Raw genomic sequence first — 20,515 nt, 5'->3', positions numbered from 1 at the left:
GCCTCTAGCTTAATATCTGACCCACAGACTTAGTACCTGCCAGACTTGCCCTTATGTACGGTGTGTGAGAAAAGTGTGCGTGAAAGCAGAAAATACCAGAAAGATGTTTGGGTGTGTTTGCAAAGATACTCAAATAGAGACATCATAGAAAACTATGTATAACCATACAAAGAAAGGGAATTATAGACCATTTTGTTTTGCTAAAATATAACATGTACACAGAGCAAGAAGATACTGTTTGAAAAGAACATAAAAATACAACATTGTTGAAAATCAGGAAAGATTTCATGGCTGAATTCTTTCATTATACTCATTCAATATGCATGCTGAGCAAATAATCCAAGAAGCTGGATTGTATGGAGAAAGACAAAGTATTAGGGTTTCAGGAAGGCTTATTAACCTCCGATATGCATATACAACCTTAATTGCTTAAAGTGAGGAGGACTTGGAGTATTCAGTGTTGGAATCAAACACCACAGGATTTAATATAGCTTATAAATCAATGTAAAGAAAACTAAAATTCTCACATTGAACCATACCGGTAATAGACACTATCGTGATAAATTTATGATAAGTAGGGAAAAGATAAAAGTCTTAGGAATTTCATCTTACTTGGATCCACAGTCAATGCTCATGAAAGAAGGAGTCAAGAAACCAAACAACATGTTGTATTTGGAAATCTGCAGTACAAGTCCTCTTGAAAGTGTTAAAGAGCAAATGTGTCACTTTGAGGATAAGATGTGATTGATCCAAGCCATGATATTTCCAATCACCTAATACACCTTCAAAAAGTGGACAATGGCCTTTTGCAGGTCGGGACGAGCGCGGAAGGTCCGCCCTGAAGGCCTCGGGCATGCTTCGTGAGTACAAGGTGGTGGGCCACTGCCTGCCCACCCCCAAGTGCCGGACACCGCCACTCTACCGCATGCGCATCTTCGCCCCCAACTACATCGTCGCCAAGTCCCGCTTCTGGTACTTTGTGTCACAGCTGAAGAAGATGAAGAAGTCTTCCGGGGAGATTGTGTACTGCGGGCAGGTGTTCGAGAAGTCCCCTCTGCGGGTGAAGAACTTTGGCATCTGGCAGCGATACAACTCCCGCAGCGAGACCCACAACATGTACCGGGCGTACCGGGACTTGACCACCCCAGGCGCCGTCACCCAGCCCGGGCCCATTCCATCCAGATCATGAAGGTGGACGAGATTGATGCTAGCAAGTGCCGCCGGCCTGCGGTCAAGCAGCTCCATGACTCCAAGATCAAGTTCCCATTGCCCCACCAAGTCCTGCGACGCCAGCACAAGGCCACGCTTCAACCCCAAGCGGCCCAACACCTTCTTCTAGGCTGAGACCTCCCACCCCAGTCTGCCCAATAAACGCCTCGGGGACCGGCAAAATAAATAAATGAATGAATTAATGAATAAATAAATAAAATATATAGATAAAGAAAGGAAAAGTGGACAATAAACTAGGAATATTGAAGAAGAGTCAATGACTTTGAATTATGGTGCTGGCAAAGAATATGAAAACATCATGGACTGTGGGAAGAAACATGTATCTTAAAGTAAATTGGTCATTAGAAGACTTGTATTACATGCTCTACATATGTTACCAGGTGACACTAGTCCCTGGAAAAGGACATTAAGCTTGGTGAAGTAGATGGTCAGAAATAAAAGGAAGACCCTGCTACAATGGATTTACCCACTGGCTGCAAAAAATGGGCTGAATATAGCAACAATCGTGGAGACAGTACACCACAGAGAAGTGTTACATTCCTTTGGATAGAGGATAGCTATAAGGGAGAATTGAGTTAAATTCCACATACCTGACAGTATATAATCCAGCCAACAGAAGTCATTGCTTACATTTGAATTCAAGGCTTTCTGATTCTAAAATTCTGTGCCCGTTCTGTGCATTTTCACTGACCTGTTAAGTGTTAATTTTTGCAATCATGAAAAAAAAAAAACCCAAAACATTTTGGGAATATTTTTATTTTGATTTGAAAAAAAAAGTTGTGTATCCTATTTCATAGCCGTCTTTAATGACTAACTCATCCACTTATAATAATACAATCATTACTAATATTTGAAGCATATACTTAATGTGCTGCCTACACAGTTATTTCAACGTGTCTTTGGTTTAAAGCAGTGGTTCTCAACCATCCTAATACCATGACCCTTTAATACAGCTCCTCATATTGTGGTGACCCCCAACCATAAGATTACTTTCATTGCTATTTCATAACTGCAATTTTGCTACTGTTATGAATTGGGTAACCCCTGTGAAAGGGTCTTTCGACCCCCAAAGGGGTCATGACCCACAGGTTGGTTTAAAGTAAATAGATGGAAGCATATTTGTAAGATGTCTAACTGTCAGTAAAATTGGAAAACTACGCAGCTTTAGTTTTGCTTACTCGGGTGTGTGGGTGTTTCATTTTCTTTTTGATAAAAAAAGTGCTGAAATCCTTGAAAATATTTACACAGTACCACTGTGTATAGAAGTAACACTGAGCCGCTATCCCCGGAAGAATTTATTTCAGAGGACAGCACTGAATCTGCAGCTCAGGGAGAGGGTCATGTCTGATCAGAGCACATGGGAGCAAAAGAAGGGAAAGGAAGAGAGAGTGGAGCACATCCTGGCCCACCAAGCCTTGAGGACAAGATTCCCGCTCAGAGCAGCCATTCCACAGAGAAGACCATATGGCCGGCCCAACTAACATGACATCCCTCACTGGCCCATAGCCCTACAGGGGACAACACTGGAGATACAGTGTGGGAATTCTGCTCAATCTGATCCCACCACGCAGAGGCAAAACACTTAAGGACATGCAGCAGAACGGCAAGGGAACAGAGCAACAAAGTCCCCAGGGAATACCAAAAACAGACTTTGGCGTCAGGGCTTGGTGCCCCATCAGAAAACACTCCTAAAGGCCAACAAACAGTCCTTGAACTAACTTCAGACTTTTTTCCTTGTTGTTGTGATTTGTTCTCTTTTTTGTCACTGGCTTGTTGTTGTTTTGTTTTATTTTGTTGCTTGGTTTTGCTATGTCTTGTTTTTGTGCATGTTATTATCTCTACAGGTCTGTCTAAATAAGATATTCTGGATGAACAATCTGGAGGAGAAAACAATGGGACCGACAGGTCCAGGGGGACATGGGAGAGTGGGAGGTCGGGGGAAAGGTAGTGGTGTTAACAAACCAGGGACTAAGGAACAACAAGTGATCCAAATCGGTGGTGAGGAGGGTATAGGAGGCCTGGTAGGGCATGACCAAGAGTAATGTAACCAAGAGGAATTACTGAAACCCAAATGAAGGCTGAATATGATAGTGGAACAAGAAGAAAGTAAAAGGAAATAGAGAAAAGATCTGGGAGGCAAAGGGCATTTATAGAGGTCTAAATAAAGGCATGTACATATGTAAATATATATGAGAATGGGGAAATAGATCTATGTGCATGTATGTACAGGTTTAGTATTAAGGTAGCAGAAGGTTATTGGGCCTCCACTCAGGTACTCCCTCAATGCAAAAATACTTTGTTCTATTAAGCTGGCATTCCATGATGCTCACCTTCCCAACACAATTGCTGTAGACAAAGCGGATACATAAGCAAATGTGGTGAAGAAAGCTGATGGTGCCTGGCTATCAAAAGATATAGCATCTGGGGTTTTAAAGGCTTGAAGTTAAACAAGCAGCCATCTAGCTCAGAATCAACAAAGCCCACATGGAAGAAGTACACCAGCTTGTGTGATCACGAGGTGTCGAAGGGACCTGGTATCAGGCACTGTCAGAACAAAAATTATATCATTGTGAATTAGGGGGAATGCGGAGTGGAGACCTGAAGCCCATTGGTAGACAATTGGACATCTCCTCGAAGGTTGGGGAAGGAGACAAGCCAGTCAGTGTGCAGGGTAGCAACGATGAAACATACAACTTTCCTCTAGTTCCTAAGTGCTTCCTTGCCCCCCCACCCCCCACCCATTATCATGACCCCAACTCAACCTCACAAATCTGGCTAGACCAGAGAATGTACACTGGTACAAATAGGAACTGGAAACACAAGGAATCCAGGGTGGATGTTCCCTTCAGGACCAGTGGTGAGAATGGCAATACTGTGAGGGTGGAAGAAGGGTAGGGTGGAAAGGGGGAACCGCTTACAAGGATCTACATATATCCTCATCCCTGGGGGATGGACAGCAGAAAAGTGGGTGAAGGAAGACACTGGACAGTGTAAGATATGACTAAATAATCATTTATAAATTATTAAGGGTTCATGAAGGAGGGGGTAGCAGGGACGGAGGAGCTAAAAATGAGCTGAGGCCAAGGGCTTAAGTGGAGAGCAAATGTTTTGAGAATGATGAGGGCAATTAATGTACAAATGTGCTTAACACAATTGATGTGTGTATGGATTGTGAGAAGAGTTGTATGAGCCCCTAATTAAATGATTTTTTTTAAAAGAAGTAACACGGAACCCTTCAACACCAGCAGTGGGAGTGGCGACACCAGGAGGGAAGGGCATGTAGAAAGGGAGAACCAATCTCGGAGATCTATGTGTAACCTCCTCTCTGGGAGATTGGCAAGGGGGAGGTGGGTGAGGGGAGACGCCGGGGAGTATAAGATAAGATATAATAATTATTTATAAACTATCAAGGGACCAGGGGTGGGATCAGGGAGGGAGGGGGATGGGGGGAAAAAAAGGGAAACCGAGCTGATTCCAGGAACCCAAGTGGAAGGTGAATTATGAGAGTGACGAGTGCAACGAATGTATAAGGGTGCTTTGCTCATTTGATGTATGCACAGATTGTGATAAGAGCCTTATGAGCCCCAATAAAAAGATTTAAAAAAATGATTAGGGCAAAGAATGTACGGATGTGCTTTATACAATTGATGTATGTATATGTATGGATTGTGATAAGAGTTGTATGAGCCCTTAATAAAATATTAAAAAAAAGAAGTAACACGGGCCTAGGAGTTGGGCTGCTAACTGCAAAGTTGGGGTCCAAGCTCTTCATCTCCTCCTTGAGAGAAAGATGTTGCTGTCTGTTCGTGTAAAAAGTTGCAGTTTTGCCCGTTGCTGGCCCTCATGGAAAGATTACCAAAGACATGAGTGTCACCGCAAAGTGTGCCCTGCTTTCAGAAAGAATAACATCTGCGGTCTTAAAGGCTTGGCTTAAAACCAACAGCTATCTAAATGGAGTGTCAGCTAAGTTCACATAGAAGAAGCACTTCAGCCTGTGTGATCCCAGGAATGGAAACAATAAAATTCATGACCCAGAGAGGAAGCATAATTAGAGCTTAAATTCTGAGCACCCAGTTGGAGAAGGCTATGAATGGCAGTAAAAGGCCAAAATCCACTTTTGAATGCAAGGCTTCCTGCAGGGTCCCCTCCTGGATTAGGGCTTCAGTGAATCCACAGTGACCAGGCATCTGCATAGTCTTATCATCAGACACACTGCATTGGAGAGTGGACTGATGCAGATGCAGTTAAACTCAAATTTAATACCTTATCCTTTGCTCTTCCTTTTGAGTCATTTTAAAGTTGTTCTCATTTTTAACATTTTCTGCTTTCTTTTGATTGACGTTTTCTGTTTATTATTGTTGCTCTTGGGTTTACAGGTTTTTGGTGCTTTTAAAAAATGTTCTGTATATGAAATTCAGGATAGATAAATCTATAGAGATAATAACAGGATTAATAGTTTCTTAAGGTTATTACAGGAGAGGTAGGGGGAAAATGGGGAGATAATTTGTGCCGGAAAGAAAATATTCAAAAATGGATGTGGTGATGATTTTACAACTCTTTAATATGATTAAACCATTTAATTATATGTTATATCAATTATTTGTCAATAAAACTGTTCAAAAAATATGTATAGTCTTGAGAGATGTTACCAAGAGAGAGCTCAAGGTTTCAAAAACTCCCCTTCTCTAGTTTTTATTTTGTTTTCCAGACATATTTCAGTCGAGAGACAACATTCAAACCATAATCAAAGAAAAGGTTAGAACAGAGTGAACTTATTGAAGGATATACTTTTGGAAAGTAATCTAATCTAAAGGTCCCTCTCTCACTCACTGAAATCCCCCTGTGGGTTTCCAAGACTGGAACTCTACAGGAGTGGTGGTTTTGAACTGCCAACCATGTGTATCGCAGCCCAGTGAGTAACCACTACACCACCAAGGCCCCATAGCTAGTCTAAAGGCCTGCTAGAGCTGGGCCTTTATTCAGCTAAGGGTAGACCTCTCACAGTTGACAGGCTTTCCAGTGCGTCTTCTGTTAGTGGTTTGTCTTCTGAAGTGTACCTTTGCTTGCCAGGTATGTACATCCCTGCACCCCTACACCCTAGACTTCATCTTGTGCCCTTGTCTCCAGACGCCAAACCCAAAAGTCCTTTCAACCATTTGGGAGTAGTTTGAATGTACTGTCTTTCCCCACCCACACTTTTCACTATCTCTGGACTTTTCCATAATGAAAAAAATGTGTCTCATGTGCCCTTCATCTTCCTCTGTGCTGAAGAAGTATGTGGGAAATGTGTCTCCCTGCCAGCTTCACCTTTTTCCCGTTGCCTTGTTCTGTCTAGCGAACCGAAGCTCTGCATGAGGTCACTAGGAGTTGTTGTGGACTGGCTTTTGGATCTGTGTGCCAAGAGCTTTCCTAGGTATTTTTAAATGCTTCCTCCACAATGGATTCCTTCAGCATAAGAAAAGGCAGAATTCACCTATTCATTACTTTCAAAAACCGTTGATATATCATCAGCTTAATCTTAAGAGGAAATATTTTATTACCTTAAGTATTTCCCCCCTGGTACAAACAGTAATGGATTATTTTTTCTCCATGACCCTTGACCTAACATGATTATAAGCTGATATTATCTGGTGTATGAAAGATATACATACTAAATCTAAAGTGAGAAATGTGATGTACTATTGCTCTTGCATAGATTAAAATAGGCTAATAGATGTTAAGAATAACTTATAAGGGAATATGTTTTATTAGCATTACTTTAAAAGACCGGTTCAAAATCAACCCAAATAAATTTCTACAGTATTGAAGTCATTATCATTTCTAGGCTAGGTGACCTACTTTTAACAAACATAATTGACTCCCAAGTTGATTCTATATCTGTATAAAATGGAAATGGCAGAAAGCTGAATCGGGTGTGTGACACAGTCGCTCAAGGGGTGATACTTCTTCACAGAGAAGTGACTGGAAACACAGTTGAACCAATTCCAGGTTCTCACAAACAAGAGGAAGGCAGAGCCAATATCACCAAGTAAAGAATCCTAACTAGAGTGGATGACTTAAGTCTTCCCAAATCAGAATCTAAATGTGCAAAGCTTATCCTTACACAGTTTATGACAGCCTCTTTGAATGAAAAGAAAGAAATCCCTGGAATTAGCCTTTCTAGTTTTGTTGTTCCCAATGTTTTAACTGCCATTATTAATAGAGGTGCTCTTCCTTTGACTTACTCTTTCCTTTCACCTTCTCTCTAGCCTATTTCATGAGAAACAATTTCCATTATTTACACTCAAAATAACCTTCTAGGAAGCATCCACCGATGTCCTGAGTCTAAAATAAGAGCATAAACAGATCTAAATAGTTAGATCCTGAAGGTTCTGTTTATTTGGGGCAACTAGCTACTAAAAACTTCAAATTCAATAAATTTCTGTGATTTTCCTATCAGGTTACTGACTAGAAAGTATTTTTTATCTTGTCATGTATATATACTGAGTTCGGTGTTTTACAAATATTTCATATAATCTTCATGAAAATGGGGTAAAATGGTGGCATTATCATTTAAAAACTAGGTAAAAGATGTGTGTGTGTGGGGGGGGTATCAACTACCCATGTCCCATGGTTAAGAACAAAGTCCAGAACAGAGCACTGTTGCTTTAAAATAGACCCAACTTCTTAGACTTACATTGTTGATTTGTATTATATATATAAATCATATTTCTTGTTTGTCAAATCAGAATTAATTTTCACTGGGGAAAAAAACGACAAACCAAATTGAACACAATCTAGATCTAGATGTACTGAACGAGCTACTCTATTCTGCTGCTGCCCAGCCCCAGCCCTCAGCCCAGGCACACTAGAAAACTATGAAAGCAAAGATTTACGTGACTGCATCTGGAAATCAGTTCAGGGGATGTATTTGAGTTTATATTTATAATGTATTTTAATATCTATTGTAAAACTGAAGAAAATTTGTTGAATATCGAAGAGGTTTAGTCTTCCAAGCCTCCAGAGTAAATAATGAACTCATACATTGAGACAGTCTTAAGGGAATATTTGAATTTGTCGAATTGAAGGCAAATGACATGTTGATTGAGCAACAGTCTCAACAATTATCAACTAAAGCCACGTTGTTTCCAGGAACAGGAAAAGTAATTAATCTGTAGAGGGCTACACCCTCCAACACCCTCAAGTAGGTGCAATTTGGTTGAAGCATATAATTTTCAATTACTCAGTAGTATCATTGAGATATATTGGGATATAACTTCTATCTGTTACACCAAATATTTTAAAAGCAGTTTGTTTAGTGTTCACTACAGACTTTGAATCATTACATCTTTTATACCTCATGTTAACACTGAAGCTTTGACCTTCTGCTATAGTTCATTTGTGGGCTTGTTAGTTTATTATTTGATATTTTTAATTGCTACCCTCCAAAAAACATGTTAATATTTCACCAAACTTAAAATATACATATTCATTCTAACAAGATGTTTCATTAAATATTCATACTATAACAAAAGAAGAAAAACAGATAAAAATAAGTAAAAGATTTGAGATAAAGGGAAAATGAAAGTAAAAGAAAAAGCAAGGATTCCAGGAGGAAAAATTAATACCCAATATATCTGACTTAAGCTCATGTGTGCTTTACTAGTGTTGAGTTGAAACTTTGACTCTGAGGCTTGTATAGCTAATTCTAAAGATTTAAAGTCTTTTCCCTTAAAAGATAAATTAAATGTCACTGTTATCATACCCATAAGTCTCGACAAACCACTTAATTGCAATATTGGAAGGAGATTCCATTTTCTGGCTAGATTCAATTGGAACTATACTGTTGTAAAGCTAAAAAGTTGCTAGTTTGCTTGTACACACACAAAAAAAATCCATGAAAAAGGAAAACTAGCATTGTGTAGAATTGAGTAAAAGTGAAACCTCAAGAAATATATTAATAAATGGAATGACATATATGGGAGTAAGGGTTGATATAAGTAAATGAAGATATTTCAAGGCTACATTTGAATTCAGGACATAAAAAATAGGCTACCGTGGCTTCACACCAGATGGACAGGAAGAAGCTGTTTTTATTCATTAAGGATCATGAGTGAGATGTGTACCCAGTACAGCTCAAAACTGAATTGAATTCTCCGAGCTTTGAACCATGTTTGGTGGTTCTCTAAATAGGGGTCTTGTCAGGTAGGAAATCCAGTGATGTTAGGCAGACAGCATTCAAGGAAGTGTGGTTCAGTAAAATCAAATGTTGAAGAAGTTCAAAGAGCGGTCTGAGAACTGAGTTCCCTGTGGGTCTTACCTAAATTACTCCTATGTCATGGTTATTCAGTCACAAAGAGGGATGGAGACACCAAACCAATCAGGCTCAACCACCTCTCTAAAGGTGAACTAGAGGTAATTTTGGCTGGTCTACAAAGCACAGAAAGGCTGCACAATATCTAGATAAGATGATGCACTTCCTTTAAGGCAGCGGTTCTCAACCTGTGGGTCACGACCCCTTTGAGGGTCAAATGATCCTTGCACAGGTGTCGCCTAAGACCATCAGAAAAACAAATATTTCACAATATGTAATTATATATTTTTGTGATTAATCACTGCTTTAATTATGTTTATTTATGTTCACTTTGTAACAATGAAAATATATCCTTGCATATCAGCTATTTGCATTACGATTCATATCAGTAGCAAAATTACAGTTATGGAATAGCAACGAAAATAATTTTATGGTTGGGGGTCACCACAACATGAGGGTCGCGGCATTAGGAAGGTTGAGAACCACAAAATCCACCAAGATGGAACAAAAGAAGTATGGACTAAGCACTATGCAATCATATAAACTAAATGGCATATGAAATTATAAGCAAAAAGAATTTCCATGAAAACCTATAACCCATATAACACTGCTTAGATTCCACACAGAGGAATCAAAAATAACTCCATGAGCCAGGAACATTTGAGCTTAGCCTTGGATAATTGAGAGGATGTAGACACTGAGAGAATTTTAGATTAGAAAACAGGTAGAGGAAGTTCCCAAAAGAAATGAGTTAGGAGTAGCCAAAGACAAGATCAACACTGCAAGAATATAAGATAAATGTAGCGAAGATATTGTGAGGCGTCGGTGAATTAAATATTTGCAGGATTAGATAATTGATTGTATTAAATTACAAGGAATTCTGGTGGCATCTTAGTGAAAACATTCAGTTGTTGACAAAGATAGATGGTTTAAAGCCACCAGTGGTTCGGAGGGAGAACGAGGTGGCAGTCAGCTTCCATATTCAATTCACTGCCATTGAGTTAATTCCGAATCATACTATCAGATGTAGTGGATCAGCCCCTTCTAGTTTCTGAGGTCATAAAATTTTACAGGAAAAGAAAGCTTCATCTTCTGCAGAATAGCTTGTTGGGTTTTACAGTTAGCAGCCCAAGCTGTAGGCCTGTACGCCCCCAGAGCTCCATTGCCTAAAGGATACAGCCTCGACAATCCAATAAGGTTTTATGGGGGGAGTTGTTTTTATTAACTAATTATCAGGCTTGAGGAGGTAAAATTTTAACCAGCAGGCAAAAAGGAATAATTTAAGCTTTTTTGAATTGAAAATCTCTTTATTGATACTATGCTTTAAAAAAAGTAATCAGGCAACAAAAGTGAGAGTCAGATTGAGGGAAACCAGATAATGAAATGTGCAGGTAAGATAAGACACCATTGAATTAGTACAGAGAACTTACAGTTGAGTGATGCCAAGGAACTTTTAAAAAGGATATAGATTAAATGTAATGAGTTATTTAACAATGCTCCATATTATCCATCTCTTAAAGGATTGGCTACTCTCTGTTCTAGAATATATCCGAGCCTCAGGAATTTAGGCTTCTTTGAAAGATAATACTCTTTCAAATGATAATACTTGGACAACAGAAAAGTGGGTGAAGGGAGACGTCAGACAGTGTAAGATATGACAAAATAATAATTTATAAATTATCAAGGGTTCATGAGGGAGGGAGGAGTGGGGAGGGAAGGGGAAAAAATGAGCTGATGCCAGGGGCTTGAGTGGAGAGCAAATGTTTTGAGAATGATGAGGTCAATTGTGTTAGGGTTCTCTAGAGAGACAAAACCAGATTGCTAATAATTTTATATATGTTTATACAGACAGATATATAACATAAGAAATAAACAATTAAATTATAAAGCAGTACAAATGGCTCAGTGCAACTCACTCCCATGAGACAGTTGTGAGACACTGGCAGTCCTTCAAGTCTTGAGGGCCGCCAAGTAGCCCTCTGTAGAGCAATGCAGGCTATCCAGACACTGGCAGCAAATAGCAAGGCAGGTCACCAGCAGTCAGCCAGATGACAGGGTCTGACAGTCCCTATCTCAAGAGATATAAATTCCAATGGTGTGGCGAAGCAGGTCTTGAAGGAACCTCAAATTTCAGCGGCACAGTCCACGGGTTAGGTGTACCACAGGTAGTGTGGCTTGCAAATGGAGGCACAGAACAAGCAAGGCAGCCGCACACTGGTCTGATGATCAAAGAACGAGAGACAAGAAAGATGAGTCTCTCCGAGCCATTTATCTCTCCGCCCTTCAATTAATCCCACATGTGTTTATCAGCCAGGTTGGCACAATAAACTAACTACCTCAATCCACCCCTTGCCAACTTGACACCTGTACACAATTCTTTCGCAATATATAATTATATAACTTCCAGACATTAATGAAATCACACTTATACACTGACAATTACACTGACAAATACACTGACAATTACAAACCTCGCTTTTGCAATTGATCACATGGTAATAGCTGATATGTAGAACTACCTTCTTCTACTACCTATTCTGTATTACCTTTACCCTCAGCAAGCACCTCAGCTTGCTGTGGTTTTTTGCTTGGTGGGGTGACCCAGACCTTCATTCCTGAGGGGTCTAGGTCATTATAAGTCCTGTCAGGATTGGGTTGCTGTAACTTATCATTTAATTTAATTACAGGGCATGCTAGCTTTAAGAGTCGGCCTATGGGATCTCCTGGATTCCAGATATATTCTTCTTTACCTCCATTATGTAGCACCAGTCCAATTTCTCCTTGGTAATCGAAATCAGTCACACCACCTAGCACAGTGAAACCCTTCCTGACCTGTTGATCCAAAGGCATGAGAAGCCCAAAGTGGCCAGGGGGCATTCTCAGCTGCCAGTTCAGTGAAATTCGTGCTGTGTTTCCAGATGGGAGAGTTCCTTCCTTCGGGACCAGGATCTCCAGGCTTGAAGAACACAGGGTTGCTGAGACAGGAAGCAAAAATGCTGCAAGGGGATCACTAGGAGTAATAGTGAGTGGTGCCACTCCAGCTTCCACCCCTTGGTTCCTGGACCCATGAATTCTGGCTATTGGAGACACAGCACCATATATTGGCCGCAGGTTTAGAGCGTATACAGCTTCCTGGAGAACATTGCCCCAGCCCCACAAGTTGTTGCCACCCAGTTGCCAGCGTAATTGTGTCTTTAGGAGCCCATTCCATCGTTCTATCAAGCCAGCAGCTTCAGGATGATGAGGCACATGATATGACCAGTGGAGTCCATGGGAATGGGCCCATTGCCACACTTCACTTGCTGTGAAGTGAGTTCCTTGATCTGAAGCAATGCTATGTGGGATGCCATGCCGGTGGATGAGGCATTCTGTAAGTCCACGAATGGTAGTTTTGGCAGAAGCATCACGTGCAGGGAAGGCAAATCCATATCCAGAGTAGGTGTCTATTCCAGTAAGAACAAAACGCTGTCCCCTCCATGATGGAAGTGGCCCTATGAAATCAACGTACCACCAAGTTGCTGGTTGATCTCCCCGAGGAATGGTCCCATATCTTGGACTTAATGTTGGTTTCTGTTGCTGGCAAATGGGGCACTCAGCAGTGACAGTGGCCAAGTCAGCCTTGGTGAGTGGAAGTCCCTGTTGCTGTGCCCATGCATAACCACCATCTCTGCAACCATGTCCACTTGGTTCTTGTGCCCATTGGGCGATAACAGGAGTGGCAGAGGAAAGAGGAGGACCAGTCTCCACAGCGCATGTCATCTTATCCACTTGATTATTAAAGTCCTCCTCTTCAGAGGTAATCCTTTGGTGAGCGTTCACGTGAGATACAATTAACTTTACTTTCTTGGCCCATTCAGAGAGGTCTCTCCACAGCAATGAATGTACAAATGTGCTTTACACAATTGATGGATGTATGGATTGTGATGAGTTGTATAAACCCCTAATAAAATGATTTTAAAAAAACAAGAAAGATAATACTCATTAATAAAGGGTTTTACAAAAATATGTAAAACTTACTAGCAAATAGAATCTGTAGTAAATGGAGTGATGTTTAAAAATCTCAATTACGTAAAGGAACACTCATCTTTCGTTTTAAGTAGGAAATCACAGTGTGAAACAAAGTATGTAATAAGCAATATTACTACAAAATCATGTGCATAATGGAAAAAATCATCTAAAATTAGGTGGACTGCCACAAAAGCTATTTTTTCAGAGCAAGGATATCAATAAGATATCCATTGTTTTATCCTTCAAAAGCCCATGTATTTAATTGAAAACACAGCTTTACATTTCTGATTAAAAACTTTCTACCATTGTAAATAGTTAGTCCCTGAACTCACAGGGGCAGTACTTCCCTGTCGTATAGGGTCACTGTAAGTCAGTATTGACTCCATGGCAGTAAGTGAGTAAGTGAGTCTAGGTTGTCTAGAGAAACAAATTCATAGACACTCATATGTGTATAATAAAGAGCTATATACAAGAGCAATTGAATATTAAGAAAAATTGAATATTAAGAAAACTTTTTGCTGAACAAAGCTGAGTACCTAGAAATGCTGTACAGTTTGTGAGATGAAACTAGAAGAAAAACAAGTCATGGATCCAGAAACAGTAGCTGGAGACTCTAGTTAGAGTAACAAGATATAAATGTTTAGCTTTAAGTTTATGTATTATAGTACAAAATTTATGCAGTAAAAAGACAGGCTGAAAAATAATTAAAGAAGTAAGAAACAAAAATATCCAATAGAGGCAGTGAGAGTTGAAGGAACGAGATGATAAAATAGGAGAAGAAATGAATGAAAAATTAAAGAAACCATAGAAACCAACAAAAATGTGCTGCTTAAAGAAATTTAAAAGGTGAGAAAACGAGAAAGAATGAATAATAATTTTGCAATCCTGAATGAAAATTGGATAGCACACAATATTAGGAATAAACATGAGGGTTTAATTACATACATCCAAAGTCTAAAAATCACAAGAAAATATTAGAAAATTCAGTGATAGTGAATTGACAAACTTATATAAAATGAACATTATAATAAAGACATTGTTCTTATAGTGTCAAAAGAAATAAAAACACTGAATAGACTTATAATCGTTTAAAAATAAAAACAAAGTATATTACTTCTGTATAACATTATAAGTGAATCCTACTGAATTTTCATGGGAGACATAACCCATGTTTGATACATTAAAAGTAGCAGAGATTTAACTGCAGGGCAATGTTACAGAAATCCAGTTACATGTATTTGCAAAAGAAATTCCCAATAAAATACTGGTAAACCCGTGCTGTTTATTTTTAAAACACTTGTTATAATTATGTGTCATTGAATCAGTTCCAACTCATAGTGATCCTATGCATAAAGCAGTGCTCAGTCTAGCCCCATCCTCACGATCATGGTTATGTTGAGCCCACTATCATAGCCACTGTGTCAATCTATCTTCTTGACAGTCTTCCTCTTTTCTGGTGACCTTCTGCTTTAAAGAGCATGATGCCTTGTTCCAATGACTGCTCTCTCCTATAAATTTCCAGGGTACATGAAATGAAGCCTCGCCATCTAGTTACACTTCTTCCAAGACAGACTTGCTTGTTCTTCTGGAAGTCCATAGTATTTTCAATTCCTTTTGCCAGCACCATAATTAAATGCAGAAGCTTTTCTACATTCTTTCTTATTTATTGTACAACCTTCACCCATATATGAGGTCATTGAAAATTCTATGGTTTGGGTCAGGTGCCCCTTCATCTTTAAAGTGATCATCTTGTGCAGCAGATTTGTATAATGCAATATATTCTTTAATTTTTTGACCACTGCTTCCAGGAGCATTGATTGTGGATCCAAATAGAATGAAATCTTTGAAAACGTCAATCTTTTCTCCATTTATCTGGATGCTATCTGTTGGTTCAATTGTGAGGATTCGGGTTTTCTTTCCATTGCATTGTAATCCATACTGAAGGCTGCAAGTCTTGATTTTCATCAGGAAGTGCTTCAAGACCTTCTGAATTTGAGCAAAACAAGTCTGGGCCATCTGTATATGGCAGGTGGTTAGTAAGCCTTCGTCCAATCCTGATGTTGATTTGTTCTTCATACAATCCAGAATCTGATAGCATTTTCTCAATGTACAGATAAGGAATTCACATCAGTAATGGAGATGTAATTCACAGGAGAATGAGAATTATTGTACAACCTGAAGAACGTAATCAGTATAACTGAATTGTACCAGTTTCTGTTGTTAAGTGGGTGTATATTTTGCTGTGAAAATTTTCTTTCTTTTTTACATCATTTTATTGGGAGCTCTTACAGGTGTTATAGCATTCCATACATCAGTTTTATCAAGCATATTTGTACATATGTTGCCATCATTATTTCCAAAACATGTTCTTCTTGGGGCCTTTGGTCTAAATAAGCTCTTCTTTTTCCCTCTCGCTCCCTACCCTCCCAACCTTGTGAATCCTTGATCAATTATGTATTGTTATTATTATTATTTCATATCTTACACTGTCCATTGTCTCCCTTCACCCACATTTCTGTTACTCACCCCCTTTGGGGGCAGGGTTATATATCCAGTCTTGCAATGGGTTTCCCCCTTTCTCACCCTTCCCCCTCCCTGACCATCCCCTTACCCTCATGATATCCTTACTCCTACTATTCCTGAGGGAGTTAGTTATCTGTCCTGAATTCCAGGTGTCAAGAGCTCTGATCTGTACCAATGTGTGTTCTTCAGCCAGATTTGTAGGGTAGAACTGGGTATTGGTAGTTGGGAGGACGAAGTATTCAGGAACTGGAAGAATGATGTGTGATCTGTCGGTTGAATCATCCCTTCCTTTTAACTCTTCGGTGAGGGGGCTTTGGGTCTCCAAATGTGAATATTTTCAACAACAAAAATAAATATAAGAAATTATTTTCAGTATACCACAATTGGCAATCTAGCAAGCCATTAGAAAGACATATCAAGTATGTTTTTACTGTACCATTGTACTAGATATTTAGGCTGTAAGTGTCATGGAATATATGTGTTGTTGTTAGGGGCCATATAGGGACACAACAGTGTTTCCACTGCCCAGTCCTGCCCCTCTTTATGTTTTTTGTTATGTTTGATCCCATTGTTGTAGTCACTGTGTATACACAAACACATATACCCACAGATATATACATATATAATCTAAAATTTGTGGGAAATCCAATTCTTTTACATAAAATTTCCTTGAATTTTTAAGCCCACATCAAGTTCTTTTTTTATTTCAAACTGTTTCATTGGCACATAATTTGCATATCATACTTGAATAAAGTTCTTTTGATATTTTATTTCTTTCCTGTCCTTTCAGTGACCTTTTGCTTTCTCTTTGGTGATGTTCTGGGTGTCATGCCACAGCTCATCAGGTCTTCTCTCATTAAAGTTCAGTGTTTCAAATCATTATTGAGATTCTCAAAATTCAGCTAGATAAACTCAAGGTCATATTTGGCTCTTTTCGATTTGTTCTGAATTCTTCTCAACTTCAACCTGAACTTACATACGAGCAATTGATAATCCGTTCCACAGTCGGCCCCTGGCCTGGTTTTAGCTGCTCTGATATTGAGCTTCTCCATTATCTCTTCCCACAGATGGTGTCAGTTTGATTTCTGTGTGTTACATCTGGAGAAGTCAATGTGTATAATTGCCACACTAGAGTTGTTGGGAAGGGTATTTGCGACAAAGGTTTTTGCCTTACAAAATTCTGTCATGTACTCTCCAGTGTCATTTCTATTACCAAAACCTTATTTTCCTACCACTGTTCCTACTCTGTGTTCTCAGTTTTTACATTCCAATCACCAATAATTATCGATGCATCTTCATTGTATGTTTGAACAATTTCAGACTAAAGACATTGGTAGAATTCTTCAATTTCTGCATTACCAGCTTTAGTGTTTGGTGCATCAATTTCATAATATTTGCATAGACTGGATTTCCTTGTATGAGGATACATAAATTCCTATCACAGATAGCATTGTACTTCAAGATCTTGAAATGTGTTTTTTATCAACACGATAAATGAGATGCCATTCCTCTTGATTCTGTCATTCCCGGTTTAGTAAATATTCCTGGTATAAGACATTCTGATTCAAAATGGCCAATAGTGCATTGTAGGTCACTAATATCTGCAGTGTTTATCTTTTGGTTCTATTTTTTTGACAATTCCAATTTTCCTAGATTCATTCTTTGTGCATGCTAATTTCCAATTATTACTTGATGTTTGCAGTTGGGTTTTTTTTTTCACTTTTGAGTCATGTTCCAATAGAAAATGAAGGTCCTGACGACTCTAGTCCTATGTGCTTTCACTTCACCTGTGTTTTCAAAGCAGTTGGCTCTGCTTTGAGAAGGTAGCTCTGCCTCCATAATATTTTGAGTGCTTTTTGACCCAAGGGCTCATCTTCCAGTACTATCTCTGACAATGTTCTGCTGCTGCTGCTGCTCATGGGGTTTTTCTTAGCTGACAGTGTTTTGATGCTATTCATAGAGTTTTCAGTGCCCAGTTCCTCAGAAGTACACAGCCTATTCCATCTTCATAGTCTGTAGTTTTCTGGAAGCTTTGCTGAAATCTGTCCACTTTGGGTGACCCTTTTGGTATATGAAATACTAGTGACATATGTGCCAGCAACACGCAGACCACCATTGTACAACAAACTGACAGATAAGTGGTGGAGAACAAAGGGTACAGTAGGTATAGAGAAAGAAGCACCAGAGGAGGGATACACGTGTGTCATATAAGATCAAGGAACTGAGGAATAGAGGCTGAAAAGAAGCACGGACCTTCCCCCAGAGCTGACAGATACAGAAAGCCAGTGTCCTGAATTGGGACTTTTAGCTTCACTACCTGCCAGAAAATAAATGTCTCCTTGTTAAAGGCACCCAATTATTATATTTCCATTATAGCAGTGCTAAAAACCTAAAACAATCAAGATTATCTTTTAAGTTTGAACAGTGTCACAACGGTTGCGCTTGATTTGGCTATGCACGGACAGACACATGCTCAGTTTGGTAGCTAGATTACAATATGTATGGACGTTCATTTTAATGGGCGTATAGACTAAAATTAAAACATTTAAGTAGATATTTTCTTAAACAGCTCCAGCAATGCAAAGTGGGCTCATCAGGAAGCATCTACTGATGTCTTTATGTGTTTTATTTCAATTTATTCATGTCAGTAGAGTATCTATCATGTGCCAGGCATGATTCTCTGACCTGAAATTACAGTCATGAAAAACATGAGCACTTTGCCCTCATGGAGATACAATCATTATTAAAGTCTTGCCATGTTGATTCGTTACATGCTTACAAACAGTGCTTAAGTGTTCTTCAAAACAAATATTAGTGCCAAATTTTCTCCGGTGGTCTTGTGTGTTAGTCTATGTTTTCTAGAGAAACAAAACCAGTGACACTGATACATGTATTTAAGAAAGGACTTTATTTTAAGAAAGAATTTTATATCAAAAAGTGGCCCACCATAGTCCAACGCAAGTGTGTGGGTCTGGTGATAGCTGGAGCCCTCTTTAGACTCGCACGGGTGCCTGTACATGAAGCAGGAAAGTGACATGGGAAACCGGCAGATCACAAGCTGGTGGTTTCAAGTCTATGGATTCAAGACCTGGAGGAAATGTCAGGGCACCACAACTCCCAGGGTGAGCAGGCCACGTGGGCTACCAACCCTGAAGCCAAGTGCACAATCCAGGCAAGTAGGAAGGTGAAGAGCAAGAGAGAAGTTCTCAGTTGCCTCTCATAAAAAAGCCACAACCCCGAGGAACCATTATCAGACCTAATTAATGGGTTGGATTTCACCCCTACCGCCCCACAAGAACTATCAAATTTACATAAAATCGAATCCTCACATCTTGTTTGCCTCATTATTTGCCAGAAAATCCGCTGTTTGTGGGTAATTTTAAAAAATGTATCTCAATGCCAAACTAAGTTATTTCACATTTCAACTAAAGGGGTCCAAAAAAACCTTAAAATTGTATGAGTTTTGTCCACTAATGAAGTAAAGTCTTAATTGGAAAGAAAGCAATGCTCATTCCTGATTAATTCAAATAACTAATGAGCACCTGTAAGATGCATGAACTGGACTAAGTGGTAACATTGCATAATGCATGATGATCCCAATACTTAGAAATGAGTAGTTTAATGAATGAGCGATTCCATAAATACTTCAACAGAGGTAGGGCTTATCACTTTGTGAAAAAAATTATAAGGAAGGTAGCCAGCAATCCTTGCCAATGTTCAGCCATCCCATTGATTTTGGCTCATAGAGACCCCATATGCCAAAGTAGAAATACTCTGTCACCATAATCTTTAAAGAGTGAGAACTTTGGAGGTATGTGGTTGAGCACATGATTGTTAACTAAAAGGTGGGCATGTGGAACCTACCAGCTGCAACCCAGAAAAAGATGTCAGTCTCCTTCCATAAAAATGCCAGTTTTGGAAAGCCTTTGAGGCAGTTCCATTCTGTCCTAATGTTCCAGATGAGTTGGAACGCACACAATAGTAACGGGCTTTGACGCAGTCATTAAGAGGAGTGCCTCACCAGGCCTCCCCGCCTGTGAAATCTCCAATCTGGTGTGAAATGTTTGGTTGCTTGGCCAGTGTGTAACCACTGAACCATCAGGGCTAATTAGCAATAGTGTAGGGTGAGAAAAATTTTTTTAATAATTTTATTGGGGGCTCTTCCAGCTCTTATCACAATCCATACATACATCCATTGTATCAAGCACATTTGTATATATGTTGCCATCATCATTTTCAAAACATTCTCTTTCTACTTCAGCCCTTGGGATCAGCTCATTTTCCCCTTCCCCAACCTCCCTTCCTCCCTCATAAATCCTTGATAATTTATTTTAAAATATTCAGATCTTACACCAGCAGCTGTCTCCCTTCACCCACTTTCCTTCATCTGGTCCCCCGGGGAGAGGGTTATATGTCTTCCATTGTAATTGGTTCCGGCTTTCAACCCCCACCTTCCCACAC

General features: G+C 39.4%; 1 pseudogene; it reads left to right on the top strand.

Moving 5' to 3' along the window:
• Positions 1-1,339, top strand: part of LOC142455425 (large ribosomal subunit protein eL20 pseudogene) — a 106,079-nt pseudogene extending 104,740 nt beyond the window's left edge.
• The last annotated feature ends 19,176 nt before the right edge of the window (positions 1,340-20,515 follow it).

This window comes from Tenrec ecaudatus, chromosome 8 (assembly GCF_050624435.1).
Source record: "Tenrec ecaudatus isolate mTenEca1 chromosome 8, mTenEca1.hap1, whole genome shotgun sequence".
Taxonomy (NCBI): Eukaryota; Metazoa; Chordata; class Mammalia; order Afrosoricida; family Tenrecidae; genus Tenrec; species Tenrec ecaudatus.
The sequence above is the reverse complement of the archived record's forward strand: the minus strand, read 5'-3'. Positions and strand labels throughout refer to the sequence as shown.